A 17,665-nucleotide genomic window follows, 5' to 3' on the forward strand; every position below is an offset into this window, starting at 1 on the left:
GGTGTAGTCCACAGGTACACCCAGGTGTAGTCCATATGTACACCCAGGTGTAGTCCACATGTACACCCAAGTGTAGTCCAAATGTACACCCAGGTGTAGTCCACAGGTGCACCCAGGTGTAGTCCATATGTACACCCAGGTGTAGTCCACATGTACACCAAGGTGTAGTCCATATGTACACCCAAGTGTAGTCCACATGTACACACAGGTGTAGTCCACATGTACACCCAGGTGTAGTTCACAGGTACACCCAGGTGTAGTCTACATGTACACCCAGGTGTAGTCCACATGTACACCCAAGTGTACTCCACATGTACACGCAGGTGTAGTCCACATGTACACCCAGGTGTAGTTCACATATACACACAGATGTAGTCCAGATGTAAACTCAGGTGTAGTCTATATGTACACCCAGGTGTAGTCCGCATGTGCACCCAGGTGTAGTCCACATGTGCACCCAGGTATAGTCCACATGTACAACCAGGTGTAGTCCACATGTACAAAGAGGTGTTGTCCACATGTATACCAAGGTGTAATCCACATGTACACCCAGGTGTAGTACACATGTACACCCAGGTGTAGTCCACAAGTACACCCAGGTGTAGTCTATATGTACACACAGGTGTAGTCCACATGTACACCCAGGTGTAGTCCACATGTACACCCAAGTGTAGTTCACATGTACACCCAGGTGTATTCCACATATGCACCCAGGTGTAGTAGACATGTACACCCAGGTGTAGTCCATATGTACACACAGGTTTAGTCCACATGTGCACCAAGGTGTAGTCCATATGTACGCGCTGGTGTGGTTAACATGTACACACAGGTGTGGGTCCCATGTACACACAGATGTGGTACACATCTACAACCAGGTGGTTCACATGTACACCCAGGTGGTCCACATGTACACCCAGGTGGTTCACATGTACAGCAAGGTGTGGTCCACATGTACTTCCAGGTGGTCCACATGAACACCCAGGTGGTCCACATGTACACAAAGGTATGGTCCACATGTACACCAAGGCATGGTTCACATGTACACCAAGGTATGGTCCATACGTACACCAAGGTATGGTCCACATGTACACCCAGAAGGTCCACATATACACCAAGGTATGGTCCACATGTACACCAAGGTATGGTCCGCATGTACACCATGGTATAGTCCTCATGTACACCAAGGTATGGTCTACATGTACACCAAGGTATGATCCACATGTACTCCCAGGTGGTCCACATGTACACCAATGTATGGTCCACACGTACACCAAGGTATAGTCCTCATGTACACCAAGATATGGTCCACATGTACACCAAGGTATGGTCCAAATGTACTTCCAGGTGGTTCAGATGTACACCCAGGTGGTTCACATGTACACCCAGGTGGTCCACATGTACGCCCAGGTGGTTCACATGTACACCCAGGTGGTTCACATATACACCCAGGTGGTTATATGTACACCCAGGTGGTCCACATGTACACCCAGGTGGTCCACATATATGCCCAGGTGGTTCAGATGTACACCCAAGTGGTCCACATGTACTCCCATGTGGTCCACATGTACACCCAGGTGGTCCACATGTACGCCCAGGTGGTCCACATGTACACCCAGGTGGTCCACATGTACACCCAGGTGGTTCACATGTACACCCAGGTGGTTCACATATACACCCAGGTGGTTATATGTACACCCAGGTGGTCCACATGTACACCCAGGTGGTCCACATGTACGCCCAGGTGGTTCAGATGTACACCCAGGTGGTCCACATGTACCCCCAGGTGGTCCACATGTACACCCAGGTGGTCCACATGTACACCCAGGTGGTCCATATGTACACCCAGGTGGTCCACATGTACACCCAGGTGCTTCATATGTACACCCAGGTGGTCCACATGTACACCCAGGTGGTCCACATGTACGCCCAGGTGGTTCAGATGTACACCCAGGTGGTCCACATGTACGCACAGGTGGTCCACATGTACACCCAGGTGGTCCACATGTACCCCCAGGTAGTTCAAATGTACGCCCAGGTGGTCCACATGTACACCCAGGTGGTCCACATGTACACCCAGGTTGTCCACATGTACACCCATGTGCTTCAGATGTACACCCAAGTGGTCCACATGTACACCCAGGTGGTCCACATATATGCCCAGGTGGTTCAGATGTACACCCAAGTGGTCCACATGTACTCCCATGTGGTCCACATGTACACCCAGGTGGTCCACATGTACGCCCAGGTGGTCCACATGTACACCCAGGTGGTCCACATGTACACCCAGGTGGTTCACATGTACACCCAGGTGGTTCACATATACACCCAGGTGGTTATATGTACACCCAGGTGGTCCACATGTACACCCAGGTGGTCCACATGTACGCCCAGGTGGTTCAGATGTACACCCAGGTGGTCCACATGTACACCCAGGTGGTCCACATGTACACCCAGGTGCTTCAGATGTACACCCAGGTGGTCCACGTGTACACCCAGGTGGTCCACATATACGCCCAGGTGGTTCACATGTACACCCAGGTGGTTCACATGTACACCCAGGTGGTTCACATGTACACCCAGGTGGTCCACATGTACACCCAGGTGGTTCACATGTACACCCAGGTGGTCCACATGTACACCCAGGTGGTCCACATGTACACCCAGGTGGTCCACATGTACACCCAGGTGGTTCACATGTACACCCAGGTGGTCCACATGTACACCCAGGTGGTCCACATGTACACCCAGGTGGTTCACATGTACACCCAGGTGGTCCACATATACGCCCAGGTGGTTCACATGAACACCCAGGTGGTCCACATGTACACCCAGGTGGTCCACATGTACACCCAGGTGGTCCACATGTACACCCAGGTGGTCCACATGTACACCCAGGTGGTCCACATGTACACCCAGGTGGCTCACATGTACACCCAGGTGGTCCACATGTACGCCCAGGTGGTCCACATGTACACCCAGGTGGCTCACATGTATACCCAGGTGGTCCACATGTACACCCAGGTGGTCCACATGTACGCCCAGGTGGTTCACATGTACACCCAGGTGGTCCACATGTACACCCAGGTGGTCCACATGTACACCCAGGTGGCTCACATGTACACCCAGGTGGTCCACATGTACACCCAGGTGGTCCACATGTACACCCAGGTGGCTCACATGTATACCCAGGTGGTCCACATGTACACCCAGGTGGCTCACATGTACACCCAGGTGGTCCACATGTACACCCAGGTGGTCCACATGTACACCCAGGTGGTCCACATGTACACCCAGGTGGTTCACATGTACACCCAGGTGGTTCACTCATTGTACCTTCAGTAATAAATTTGCCAGACGAGACCCGGACTTTCCACTCCTTGTTGTGACACCTCCAGTTATTATGTCCATCACCTACGACTCTCACTCCAGTTATTATGTCCATCACCTACGACTCTCACTCCAGTTATTATGTCCATCACCTACGACTCTCACTCCAGTTATTATGTCCATCACCTACGACTCTCACTCCAGTTATCATATCCATCACCTACGACTCTCACTCCAGTTATTATAACCATCACCTACGACTCTCACTCCAGTTATCATATCCATCACCTACGACTCTCACTCCAGTTATTATGTCCATCACCTACGACTCTCACTCCAGTTATTATGTCCATCACCTACGACTCTCACTCCAGTTATTATGTCTATCACCTACGACTCTCACTCCAGTTATTATGTCCATCACCTACGACTCTCACTCCAGTTATTATGTCCATCACCTACGACTCTCACTCCAGTTATTATGTCCATCACCTACGACTCTCACTCCAGTTATTATGTCCATCACCTACGACTCTCACTCCAGTTATTATGTCCATCACCTACGACTCTCACTCCAGTTACTATGTCCATCACCTACGACTCTCACTCCAGTTATCATAACCATCACCTACGACTCTCACTCCAGTTATTATGTCCATCACCTACTATCATGTGGGAGTTCGATACGTGGATTAGGTAAGAAATACTCACGTAGGCTGTTATTACATATAATTGCAGATATGTGGAGAGAGCCCTTGCCAGCCGTACCTATCTCCTTGCTCACACTCGTAACACTGACTGACCGGCCGCCCACGTACCCATGGGTCTTTGAATATTGCCAGATCAGCGCAATATGAATAGACAGTGACTCAGGCAGAGACGGTTGGTCGTTGAGTCAACGGTACACTGGTTACTGGTAACTGGTTACTACTACTGAGGTTACTGGTAACTGGTTACTACTACTGAGAGCTCGGCGACGCTAACGTATGTCGTCCCGACATACAACTAATACAAACTAGAGATGGCAGGTATACGGCTTGGGCTGATTCTATACAATGTCAAAGTACACAACAATTAAACATTATATATACATAAGTAGAACATTGGAATGAAAGCTTACGTAACTGAAACTGTAATGCAATACAAGGTATACTATAGTACAACTTAAAATTCAACAAATGAACAACGAACTCAACGTTGAGATTACAAGTGATAAAAAAAAATTTTGATCGATCGATCTGTATTCGTGTGATCTACGGATTCTGAGGAAGGAATATATACAAAGAAAGAGTGTTTAACAGAAAGGCAGATTCGGTGCACGCAAATCTAGACTGTTAACTCTCAGAATGCGGAGAGAACATGAACACAAAAAAAAATTCTTGAATACTGATAAGTTGATACTGTAATTATTCATCTATACAGGTTATTTACATTTAACCCCAACTCTGCTAGGGTAAGATTGGCATATGCAGAATGGGTGTCATCTCTGGGAGGATCAAACTCTGTAGCATTGGCTAACTCATGCTGTATTTGAGGCAAATCTGAATTGGAAGTTACAAATGATACTTGAGGATTTCTCAATACCTGTCGTGTACGTAAGGAATAACGACATTCAGGTTGATCGTCTGACTGAGTATCAGAGGAAGAGAGTACAGGATCAGGAGGATTGTCAGAGTCTGTCACATTAGTCTGGGTTGGAACATCATTATCATCACATACTAACTTCATATGATCCAAATGCGATTCTTTATACTGACCAGTACTATCTCTCTAACCTTATACTTATTACCAGTGATATGTTCAACTACTCGATAAGGACCAACAAACTTTTGATCAAGCTTTGGCATTGCAGACGTTTTGTTAAAGTTAATCAGCATAACTCTCGAACCTACTTTGATTTTGGATGGCCTTGCTCGAGTGTTTGCGACTCTTGTAAATTCAGCTGTTGATTTATGAAGTGTTTCACGGATTCTTCTAAAAACACTTTGAGCTAAGCTGGTACGAGTTGCTATGAAATCATCAGGGTTGTAATTTGGTTTCGGATTAGAATATAACAACTCATAAGGCAAACGTTTATCTACACCATACAATGCATAATGTGGAGTGTCACCTATAGAAACATTGTAAGCAGAATTTATAGCACACTGCACATCAGGTATAACTTCATCCCAAGTTTCACTGTTGGGATTGATAGTGGCTCTCAAGACATCAAGTACTTTCTTATTGGTTCGTTCCGCTAACCCATTGCTGGCAGGATGATGAGGAACAATGGTGGATTTAGAGATCTTGTACAAGGTACACAAATTTTCAAGAATTTCATTACAGAATTCACCTCCATTATCTGTTACTAGGGACTTAGGGGTGGTATGCCTGCAGATAATGCGTTCTTTAAACGCTTTAGCTACTGTCTCGGCAGTCTTATCTGCAATAGGAACTAACTCGCAATATCTGGTGAAATGGTCTACCATAACACACAGATGTTTGTTACCTTGGAGGGAACATTGGAAATTAGTTAACAAATCTAGCGCAACTCTTTCCCAAGGTTCGCTAGTAGTTGGATACACTTGGATTGGATTAGGACCATTAGCATTGCCTTTATGTTGCATGCAGACACTACATTTCTTAACATACTCAGAAATATCAGTTGCCATACGAGGCCAAAAGTATTTCAATCTGGCTTGTTTTACTGAACGATCCATACCAGGGTGTGCAACACCTGGTACATCGTGAACTAGCTGTAAGGCTACATTCACTAGTGACTGTGGAATTACTAACTGGTATACTCTTCTGCTAGGAGTACCCAACTCGGCTGTTCGATACAGTAATTCTTGGTTCATGACAAAGTCACTGATGGGTGCTGGTGGCTTCACATTCAGAATAAGATCTTCCTGGAGCAGGAATCGAATCACCAGAACACAAGGGATCGGTTCTTTCTTACTGGAGGAATGAACAAACTCGGTGGAGTGGATGACTCCCCCCCTGTTGAAAAATTAACGCTATAACACGCAATATGAGCAAGGGAGAACGAATCTACTATCTCAAACTGCAAGCACAGGAGAAAAGAAATGAACACGGTGAACAATGCTGATATTCTGAGTCGCACACAGTGACACGAGGTATCAACTATAAAGAAACTACACTTACAAACTTTAACAACGTGGAAGTTACTCGAGAAATAACTTCTTACAATGCACTGATTACTGTCAACTAGGATGGGATCACAATCTGAAACACAAGGGACAACAACAACACTCAAGTGAGCACACTAGCCACAGAAACGTCTTTCTGCATGGCTTGTGGCATCAGCAAGAGATGGCATAACTCGTTGCAAGTAAAGTTCTTCTCAAAGCGTCCCCTGGGAAGGAACGAATACTTGAACAAGTCGCCATCGCAAGGATAGTAGAGCACTATCGTGCGTGCATGATATTGTGGCTGGAGTCCAGACAGGAGTGACAGTATTACTAGTGCCTGACCGCTCGGCTACGTTAATAAGTAATTCACGGATCTATAGGAACTTAATCTGAACTTCACATTTCGCAGCACTTTAACAAATCTCAGATACAAGCTGTGAGAACAAACACATTGCTCGAGGGCTAGGTATTGTCTTTCAGTCAGTAAGGGAATGTGAGGACTGATGACAGGAGCAGCAATAGCCTGAGAGGTCTGAGTGTCGACATTCACTAAAGTATCACTTGACGGTATGTGAGACATAATGGCAAAGTAACACGAGAACAAATAAGGCAAAAATAATGAACAATAAAAATGATATAAAATGCTAGAATTGTCTAAGATACACTGCAAGAGGAAGGAAAACTCAATTTAAAGGACTATTGACCAAAATAAAAAATTTACATTGAAATATACAAGTAAAAATATTACTGGAGACTGAATTAAATGCAAAATGAGCTGTCATTACTCTTGCTAATAAAGAAATTAATTAATTAAAGTTTAAATCAAAGTAAAAAGTATAAAATAAAATTACTAAATTGTTAACTGGGAAATTTAAGTATTTTCTAAGAATGCATAGACAAAATTAAAATATAATTCATAAAAATATCAATAAAAGAAAATAATTCACTGCAGAACAAGTGTAACAAAATAAGATGTAGAAATAATCACTGCAGTAATAAAGTGTCACTGGGAAAACTCAGGCAAAATAATGAATTAAAATTATGAAGAAAAAAAAAACTGATTGAACACTTTAACTCTTAATTTTAAATTAGACAAAACAATTTACTCAAACAGAGTAAGAAAAACACTTTACGTTAAAAGTAATTGAAATTGCATCAAGAGTGAATTTGTTCAAGAAATATAAAAATATGAATAAAATAAAACAAAGGAACAAAACGGGTAGGTTAACACTTACAGTGGCAGGGCACACTTCATTATTATAATATATTCTTACAACAAAATCCTGCTGTGACTGATACGACAATACAACAAAATCTTGCTGTGACTGATACGACAAAAATTTGCATGCAAAAATAATGGTACACAGTCTGCGAAAAAAATTAGAGGAATGAGACACTGCTGGCATACGAAAAAAAGACACACATAGAAATAAATGGATAATTTAGTATACTAGGGTGAATATCACTGCATGAAATACAATGACAATTACTGGAGAATACAACGCTGAAAGAATACAATAAAAAAAAATGAATCACTTCACACAGGGTGACTGACTGGTACACTACACAATAATACTTACTAGAGACAGGGGTGGCATAAAGAAAAACACAGAATAAAAATATAAGATAAGTGAAAACACTGAAAAATATTGTAAAAATAAAGAGTCAAAGAAATACTGCATTTACACTGAAAACACAAGGTTTAGAGTACACAAGAAATTTACTATAAATGTCTCACACACGCAAATGTCTTTAAATGCAAGAAAATGTCTCAAGAAAATTATCACTGAAGTCTGGAGTAGTAGACGGGCGGTGAGGGGTGATGAGGTGAAGATGTTGTCCTGTGGGCGGGTGGTGTTTCCTCCTACACTCACACTGTTGTCGTGAAGAAATGTGCTTTCTAGGTGAACTCACATAACTGGCTTTATCGTTCGTGCACAGCTACAATCTCTTGACCAATTATGTGAGCCAAAACAGTAGTAGGACCCGGTACAAGGGTACAAACAACCACAGGTAGATGAGGTGTCTGGTGGTGGGTGGCTGGTGGTGGTTGTGGATAGTGGTGGGAGAGAGTGGTGGGTGGACTCTCCTACCCACGAAGGTGGCTTGATAACCCACTCTATGCCACAGGAATGGTGAAAACCACTCTTAGCATCCAACAGGGAGCACAAAGCGATATAGACAATACTTCAGAGGAACTTGGCTTACTTCTTACTGCGTGGCTTACTTCTCTCTCTCAGCTGGGTTAGAAGCTGGGTTGGCTGACTGGCTTACCCCACGAGAATGGCTGACTGGAAGACGTGTAACGATGCACAAAGCACGGAGGAGCAGTTGGATGACAGGAGACAGGCTGGATGATAGGCTGACTGGCGTTCACTTCCACAGTCTGGCTTACTGACTGGCTTAATTGCAAAATCCGGGTCAACCCCTCGGAGATTGAAGCAATTAGCACACGAACTAAGCCAGGAAGCTTGAAACGGCTGCAACAGGCTTGCAGGCTGAAGGTTGTGAGGGGAGTGAGTCTGCTGGCTGGAGGTGGTGCGTGAGGGTAGGCTGGTGGGTGACGGTTCACCTTTGACCCTGCCGCTTCACAAACAGCCTTCTAACGCCTTGAATTACCCTTAAAAACGTAAATCCACGCATCCCACCGCTGCCACCATTTATCATGTGGGAGTTCGATACGTGGATTAGGTAAGAAATACTCACGTAGGCTGTTATTACGTATAATTGCAGATATGTGGAGAGAGCCCTTGCCAGCCGTACCTATCTCCTTGCTCACACTCGTAACACTGACTGACCGGCCGCCCACGTACCCATCGGTCTTTGAATAATGCAAGATCAGCGCAATATGAATAGACAGTGACTCAGGCAGAGACGGTTGGTCGTTGAGTCAACGGTACACTGGTTACTGGTAACTGGTTACTACTACTGAGGTTACTGGTAACTGGTTACTACTACTGAGACTACGACTCTCACTCCAGTTATTATGTCCATCACCTACGACTCTCACTCCAGTTATTATAACCATCACCTACGACTCTCACTCCAGTCATTATAACCATCACCTACGATTCTCACTCCAGTTATTATAACCATCACCTACGACTCTCACTCCAGTTATTATGTCCATCACCTACGACTCTCACTCCAGTTATTATGTCCATCACCTATGACTCTCACTCCAGTTATTATAACCATCACCTACGACTCTCACTCCAGTTATCATAACCATCACCTACGACTCTCACTCCAGTTATCATAACCATCACCTACGACTCTCACTCCAGTTATCATGTCCATCACCTACGACTCTCACTCCAGTTATCATAACCATCACCTACGACTCTCACTCCAGTTATCATGTCCATCACCTACGACTCTCACTCCAGTTATCATATCCATCACCTACGACTCTCACTCCAGTTATCATGTCCATCACCTACGACTCTCACTCCAGTTATCATATCCATCACCTACGACTCTCACTCCAGTTATCATAACCATCACCTACGACTCTCACTCCAGTTATCATGTCCATCACCTACGACTCTCACTCCAGTTATTATAACCATCACCTACGACTCTCACTCCAGTTATTATAACCATCACCTACGACTCTCACTCCAGTTATTATAACCATCACCTACGACTCTCACTCCAGTTATCATATCCATCACCTACGACTCTCACTCCAGTTATCATGTCCATCACCTACGACTCTCACTCCAGTTATCATGTCCATCACCTACGACTCTCACTCCAGTTATCATGTCCATCACCTAAGACTCTCACTCCAGTTATCATGTCCATCACCTACGACTCTCACTGCAGTTATCATAACCATCATCTACGACTCTCACTCCAGTTATCATGTCCATCACGTACGACTCTCACTCCAGTTATCATATCCATCACCTACGACTCTCACTCCAGTTATCATGTCCATCACCTACGACTCTCACTCCAGTTATCATGTCCAGCACCTAAGACTCTCACTCCAGTTATCATGTCCATCACCTACGACTCTCACTCCAGTTATAATATCCATCACCTACGACTCTCACTCCAGTTATTATATCCATCACCTACGACTCTCACTCCAGTTATCATGTCCATCACCTACGACTCTCACTCCAGTTATTATATCCATCACATACGACTCTCACTCCAGTTATCATGTCCATCACCTACGACTCTCACTCCAGTTATCATAACCATCACCTACGACTCTCACTCCAGTTATCATGTCCATCACCTACGACTCTCACTCCAGTTATCATAACCATCACCTACGACTCTCACTCCAGTTATCATATCCATCACCTACGACTCTCACTCCAGTTATCATGTAAATCACCTACGACTCTCACTCCAGTTATTATAACCATCACCTACGACTCTCACTCCAGTTATCATAACCATCACCTACGACTCTCACTCCAGTTATCATAACCATCACCTACGACTCTCACTCCAGTTATCATGTCCATCACCTACGACTCTCACTCCAGTTATCATGTCCATCACCTACGACTCTCACTCCAGTTATCATAACCATCACCTACGACTCTCACTCCAGTTATCATAACCATCACCTACGACTCTCACTCCAGTTATCATGTCCATCACCTACGACTCTCACTCCAGTTATCATAACCATCACCTACGACTCTCACTCCAGTTATCATGTCCATCACCTACGACTCTCACTTCAGTTATCATAACCATCACCTACGACTCTCACTCCAGTTATCATAACCATCACCTACGACTCTCACTCCAGTTATCATGTCCATCACCTACGACTCTCACTCCAGTTATCATAACCATCACCTACGACTCTCACTCCAGTTATCATGTCCATCACCTACGACTCTCACTCCAGTTATCATGTCCATCACCTACGACTCTCACTCCATTTATCATGTCCATCACCTACGACTCTCACTCCAGTTATCATAACCATCACCTACGACTCTCACTCCAGTTATCATGTCCATCAACTACGACTCTCACTCCAGTTATCATGTCCATCACCTACGACTCTCACTCCAGTTATCATGTCCATCACCTACGACTCTCACTCCAGTTATCATAACCATCACCTACGACTCTCACTCCAGTTATCATAACCATCACCTACGACTCTCACTCCAGTTATCATGTTCATCACCTACGACTCTCACTCCAGTTATCATAACCATCACCTACGACTCTCACTCCAGTTATCATAACCATCACCTACGACTCTCACTCCAGTTATCATGTCCATCACCTACGACTCTCACTCCAGTTATCATGTCCATCACCTACGACTCTCACTCCAGTTATCATGTCCATCACCTACGACTCTCAGTCCAGTTATCATGTCCATCACCTACGACTCTCACTCCAGTTATCATGTCCATCACCTACGACTCTCACTCCAGTTATCATAACCATCACCTACGACTCTCACTCCAGTTATCATAACCATCACCTACGACTCTCACTCCAGTTATCATGTCCATCACCTACGACTCTCACTCCAGTTATCATAACCATCACCTACGACTCTCACTCCAGTTATCATGTCCATCACCTACGACTCTCACTCCAGTTATCATAACCATCACCTACGACTCTCACTCCAGTTATCATAAGCATCACCTACGACTCTCACTCCAGTTATCATGTCCATCAACTACGACTCTCACTCCAGTTATAATATCCATCACCTACGACTCTCACTCCAGTTATTATATCCATCACCGACGACTCTCACTCCAGTTATCATGTCCATCACCTACGACTCTCACTCCAGTTATTATATCCATCACATACGACTCTCACTCCAGTTATCATGTCCATCACCTACGACTCTCACTCCAGTTATCATAACCATCACCTACGACTCTCACTCCAGTTATCATAACCATCACCTACGACTCTCACTCCAGTTATCATATCCATCACCTACGACTCTCACTCCAGTTATCATGTCCATCACCTACGACTCTCACTCCAGTTATCATAACCATCACCTACGACTCTCACTCCAGTTATCATAACCATCACCTACGACTCTCACTCCAGTTATCATAACCATCACCTACGACTCTCACTCCAGTTATCATGTCCATCACCTACGACTCTCACTCCAGTTATCATGTCCATCACCTACGACTCTCACTCCAGTTATCATGTCCATCACCTACGACTCTCACTCCAGTTATCATAACCATCACCTACGACTCTCACTCCAGTTATCATAACCATCACCTACGACTCTCACTCCAGTTATCATGTCCATCACCTACGACTCTCACTCCAGTTATCATAACCATCACCTACGACTCTCACTCCAGTTATCATGTCCATCACCTACGACTCTCACTCCAGTTATCATAACCATCACCTACGACTCTCACTCCAGTTATCATAACCATCACCTACGACTCTCACTCCAGTTATCATGTCCATCACCTACGACTCTCACTCCAGTTATCATAACCATCACCTACGACTCTCACTCCAGTTATCATGTCCATCACCTACGACTCTCACTCCAGTTATCATGTCCATCACCTACGACTCTCACTCCATTTATCATGTCCATCACCTACGACTCTCACTCCAGTTATCATAACCATCACCTACGACTCTCACTCCAGTTATCATGTCCATCACCTACGACTCTCACTCCAGTTATCATGTCCATCACCTACGACTCTCACTCCAGTTATCATGTCCATCACCTACGACTCTCACTCCAGTTATCATGTCCATCACCTACGACTCTCACTCCAGTTATCATGTTCATCACCTACGACTCTCACTCCAGTTATCATAACCATCACCTACGACTCTCACTCCAGTTATCATAACCATCACCTACGACTCTCACTCCAGTTATCATGTCCATCACCTACGACTCTCACTCCAGTTATCATGTCCATCACCTACGACTCTCACTCCAGTTATCATGTCCATCACCTACGACTCTCACTCCAGTTATCATGTCCATCACCTACGACTCTCACTCCAGTTATCATGTCCATCACCTACGACTCTCACTCCAGTTATCATAACCATCACCTACGACTCTCACTCCAGTTATCATAACCATCACCTACGACTCTCACTCCAGTTATCATGTCCATCACCTACGACTCTCACTCCAGTTATCATAACCATCACCTACGACTCTCACTCCAGTTATCATGTCCATCACCTACGACTCTCACTCCAGTTATCATAACCATCACCTACGACTCTCACTCCAGTTATCATAAGCATCACCTACGACTCTCACTCCAGTTATCATGTCCATCAACTACGACTCTCACTCCAGTTATCCATCACCTACGACTCTCACTCCAGTTATTATATCCATCACCGACGACTCTCACTCCAGTTATCATGTCCATCACCTACGACTCTCACTCCAGTTATCATATCCATCACATACGACTCTCACTCCAGTTATCATGTCCATCACCTACGACTCTCACTCCAGTTATCATAACCATCACCTACGACTCTCACTCCAGTTATCATGTCCATCACCTACGACTCTCACTCCAGTTATCATGTCCATCACCTACGACTCTCACTCCAGTTATCATAACCATCACCTACGACTCTCACTCCAGTTATCATTATTATAACCATCACCTACGACTCTCACTCCAGTTATCATAACCATCACCTACGACTCTCACTCCAGTTATCATAACCATCACCTACGACTCTCACTCCAGTTATCATGTCCATCACCTACGACTCTCACTCCAGTTATCATGTCCATCACCTACGACTCTCACTCCAGTTATCATGTCCATCACCTACGACTCTCACTCCAGTTATCATAACCATCACCTACGACTCTCACTCCAGTTATCATAACCATCACCTACGACTCTCACTCCAGTTATCATGTCCATCACCTACGACTCTCACTCCAGTTATCATAACCATCACCTACGACTCTCACTCCAGTTATCATGTCCATCACCTACGACTCTCACTTCAGTTATCATAACCATCACCTACGACTCTCACTCCAGTTATCATAACCATCACCTACGACTCTCACTCCAGTTATCATGTCCATCACCTACGACTCTCACTCCAGTTATCATAACCATCACCTACGACTCTCACTCCAGTTATCATGTCCATCACCTACGACTCTCACTCCAGTTATCATGTCCATCACCTACGACTCTCACTCCAGTTATCATGTCCATCACCTACGACTCTCACTCCAGTTATCATAACCATCACCTACGACTCTCACTCCAGTTATCATGTCCATCACCTACGACTCTCTCTCCAGTTATCATGTCCATCACCTACGACTCTCACTCCAGTTATCATGTCCATCACCTACGACTCTCACTCCAGTTATCATAACCATCACCTACGACTCTCACTCCAGTTATCATAACCATCACCTACGACTCTCACTCCAGTTATCATGTCCATCACCTACGACTCTCACTTCAGTTATCATAACCATCACCTACGACTCTCACTCCAGTTATCATAACCATCACCTACGACTCTCACTCCAGTTATCATGTCCATCACCTACGACTCTCACTCCAGTTATCATGTCCATCACCTACGACTCTCACTCCAGTTATCATGTCCATCACCTACGACTCTCAGTCCAGTTATCATGTCCATCACCTACGACTCTCACTCCAGTTATCATGTCCATCACCTACGACTCTCACTCCAGTTATTATGTCCATCACCTACGACTCTCACTCCAGTTATTATAACCATCACCTACGACTCTCACTCCAGTTATCATGTCCATCACCTACGACTCTCACTCCAGTTATTATAACCATCACCTACGACTCTCACTCCAGTTATCATGTCCATCTCCTACGACTCTCACTCCAGTTATTATAACCATCACCTACGACTCTCACTCCAGTTATCATAACCATCACCTACGACTCTCACTCCAGTTATCATAACCATCACCTACGACTCTCACTCCAGTTATCATGTCCATCACCTACGACTCTCACTCCAGTTATTATAACCATCACCTACGACTCTCACTCCAGTTATCATGTCCATCACCTACGACTCTCACTCCAGTTATCATAACCATCACCTACGACTCTCACTCCAGTTATCATGTCCATCACCTACGACTCTCACTCCAGTTATCATGTCCATCACCTACGACTCTCACTCCAGTTATCATGTCCATCACCTACGACTCTCACTCCAGTTATCATGTCCATCACCTACGACTCTCACTCCAGTTATCATGTCCATCACCTACGACTCTCACTCCAGTTATCATGTCCATCACCTACGACTCTCACTCCAGTTATCATGTCCATCACCTACGACTCTCACTCCAGTTATCATGTCCATCACCTACGACTCTCACTCCAGTTATCATGTCCATCACCTACGACTCTCACTCCAGTTATCATGTCCATCACCTACGACTCTCACTCCAGTTATCATGTCCATCACCTACGACTCTCACTCCAGTTATCATATCCATCACCTACGACTCTCACTCCAGTTATCATATCCATCACCTACGACTCTCACTCCAGTTATCATATCCATCACCTACGACTCTCACTCCAGTTATCATGTCCATCACCTACGACTCTCACTCCAGTTATCATAACCATCACCTACGACTCTCACTCCAGTTATCATGTCCATCACCTACGACTCTCACTCCAGTTATCATGTCCATCACCTACGACTCTCACTCCAGTTATTATAACCATACGACTCTCACTCCAGTTATCATAACCATCACCTACGACTCTCACTCCAGTTATCATAACCATCACCTACGACTCTCACTCCAGTTATCATGTCCATCACCTACGACTCTCACTCCAGTTATCATGTCCATCACCTACGACTCTCACTCCAGTTATCATGTCCATCACCTACGACTCTCACTCCAGTTATCATAACCATCACCTACGACTCTCACTCCAGTTATCATAACCATCACCTACGACTCTCACTCCAGTTATCATGTCCATCACCTACGACTCTCACTCCAGTTATCATAACCATCACCTACGACTCTCACTCCAGTTATCATGTCCATCACCTACGACTCTCACTTCAGTTATCATAACCATCACCTACGACTCTCACTCCAGTTATCATAACCATCACCTACGACTCTCACTCCAGTTATCATAACCATCACCTACGACTCTCACTCCAGTTATCATGTCCATCACCTACGACTCTCACTCCAGTTATCATGTCCATCACCTACGACTCTCACTCCAGTTATCATGTCCATCACCTACGACTCTCACTCCAGTTATCATAACCATCACCTACGACTCTCACTCCAGTTATCATGTCCATCACCTACGACTCTCACTCCAGTTATCATGTCCATCACCTACGACTCTCACTCCAGTTATCATGTCCATCACCTACGACTCTCACTCCAGTTATCATAACCATCACCTACGACTCTCACTCCAGTTATCATAACCATCACCTACGACTCTCACTCCAGTTATCATGTCCATCACCTACGACTCTCACTCCAGTTATCATGTCCATCACCTACGACTCTCACTCCAGTTATCATGTCCATCACCTACGACTCTCACTCCAGTTATCATAACCATCACCTACGACTCTCACTCCAGTTATCATAACCATCACCTACGACTCTCACTCCAGTTATCATGTCCATCACCTACGACTCTCACTCCAGTTATCATAACCATCACCTACGACTCTCACTCCAGTTATCATGTCCATCACCTACGACTCTCACTCCAGTTATCATAACCATCACCTACGACTCTCACTCCAGTTATCATGTCCATCACCTACGACTCTCACTCCAGTTATCATTTCCATCACCTACGACTCTTACTCCAGTTATTATATCCATCACCTACGACTCTCACTCCAGTTATCATGTCCATCACCTACGACTCTCACTCCAGTTATCATATCCATCACCTACGACTCTCACTCCAGTTATCATGTCCATCACCTACGACTCTCACTCCAGTTATCATAACCATCACCTACGACTCTCACTCCAGTTATCATGTCCATCACCTACGACTCTCACTCCAGTTATCATAACCATCACCTACGACTCTCACTCCAGTTATCATATCCATCACCTACGACTCTCACTCCAGTTATCATGTCCATCACCTACGACTCTCACTCCAGTT

This window comes from Cherax quadricarinatus, chromosome 29, assembly GCF_038502225.1.
Source record: "Cherax quadricarinatus isolate ZL_2023a chromosome 29, ASM3850222v1, whole genome shotgun sequence".
NCBI classification, from domain to species: Eukaryota; Metazoa; Arthropoda; class Malacostraca; order Decapoda; family Parastacidae; genus Cherax; species Cherax quadricarinatus.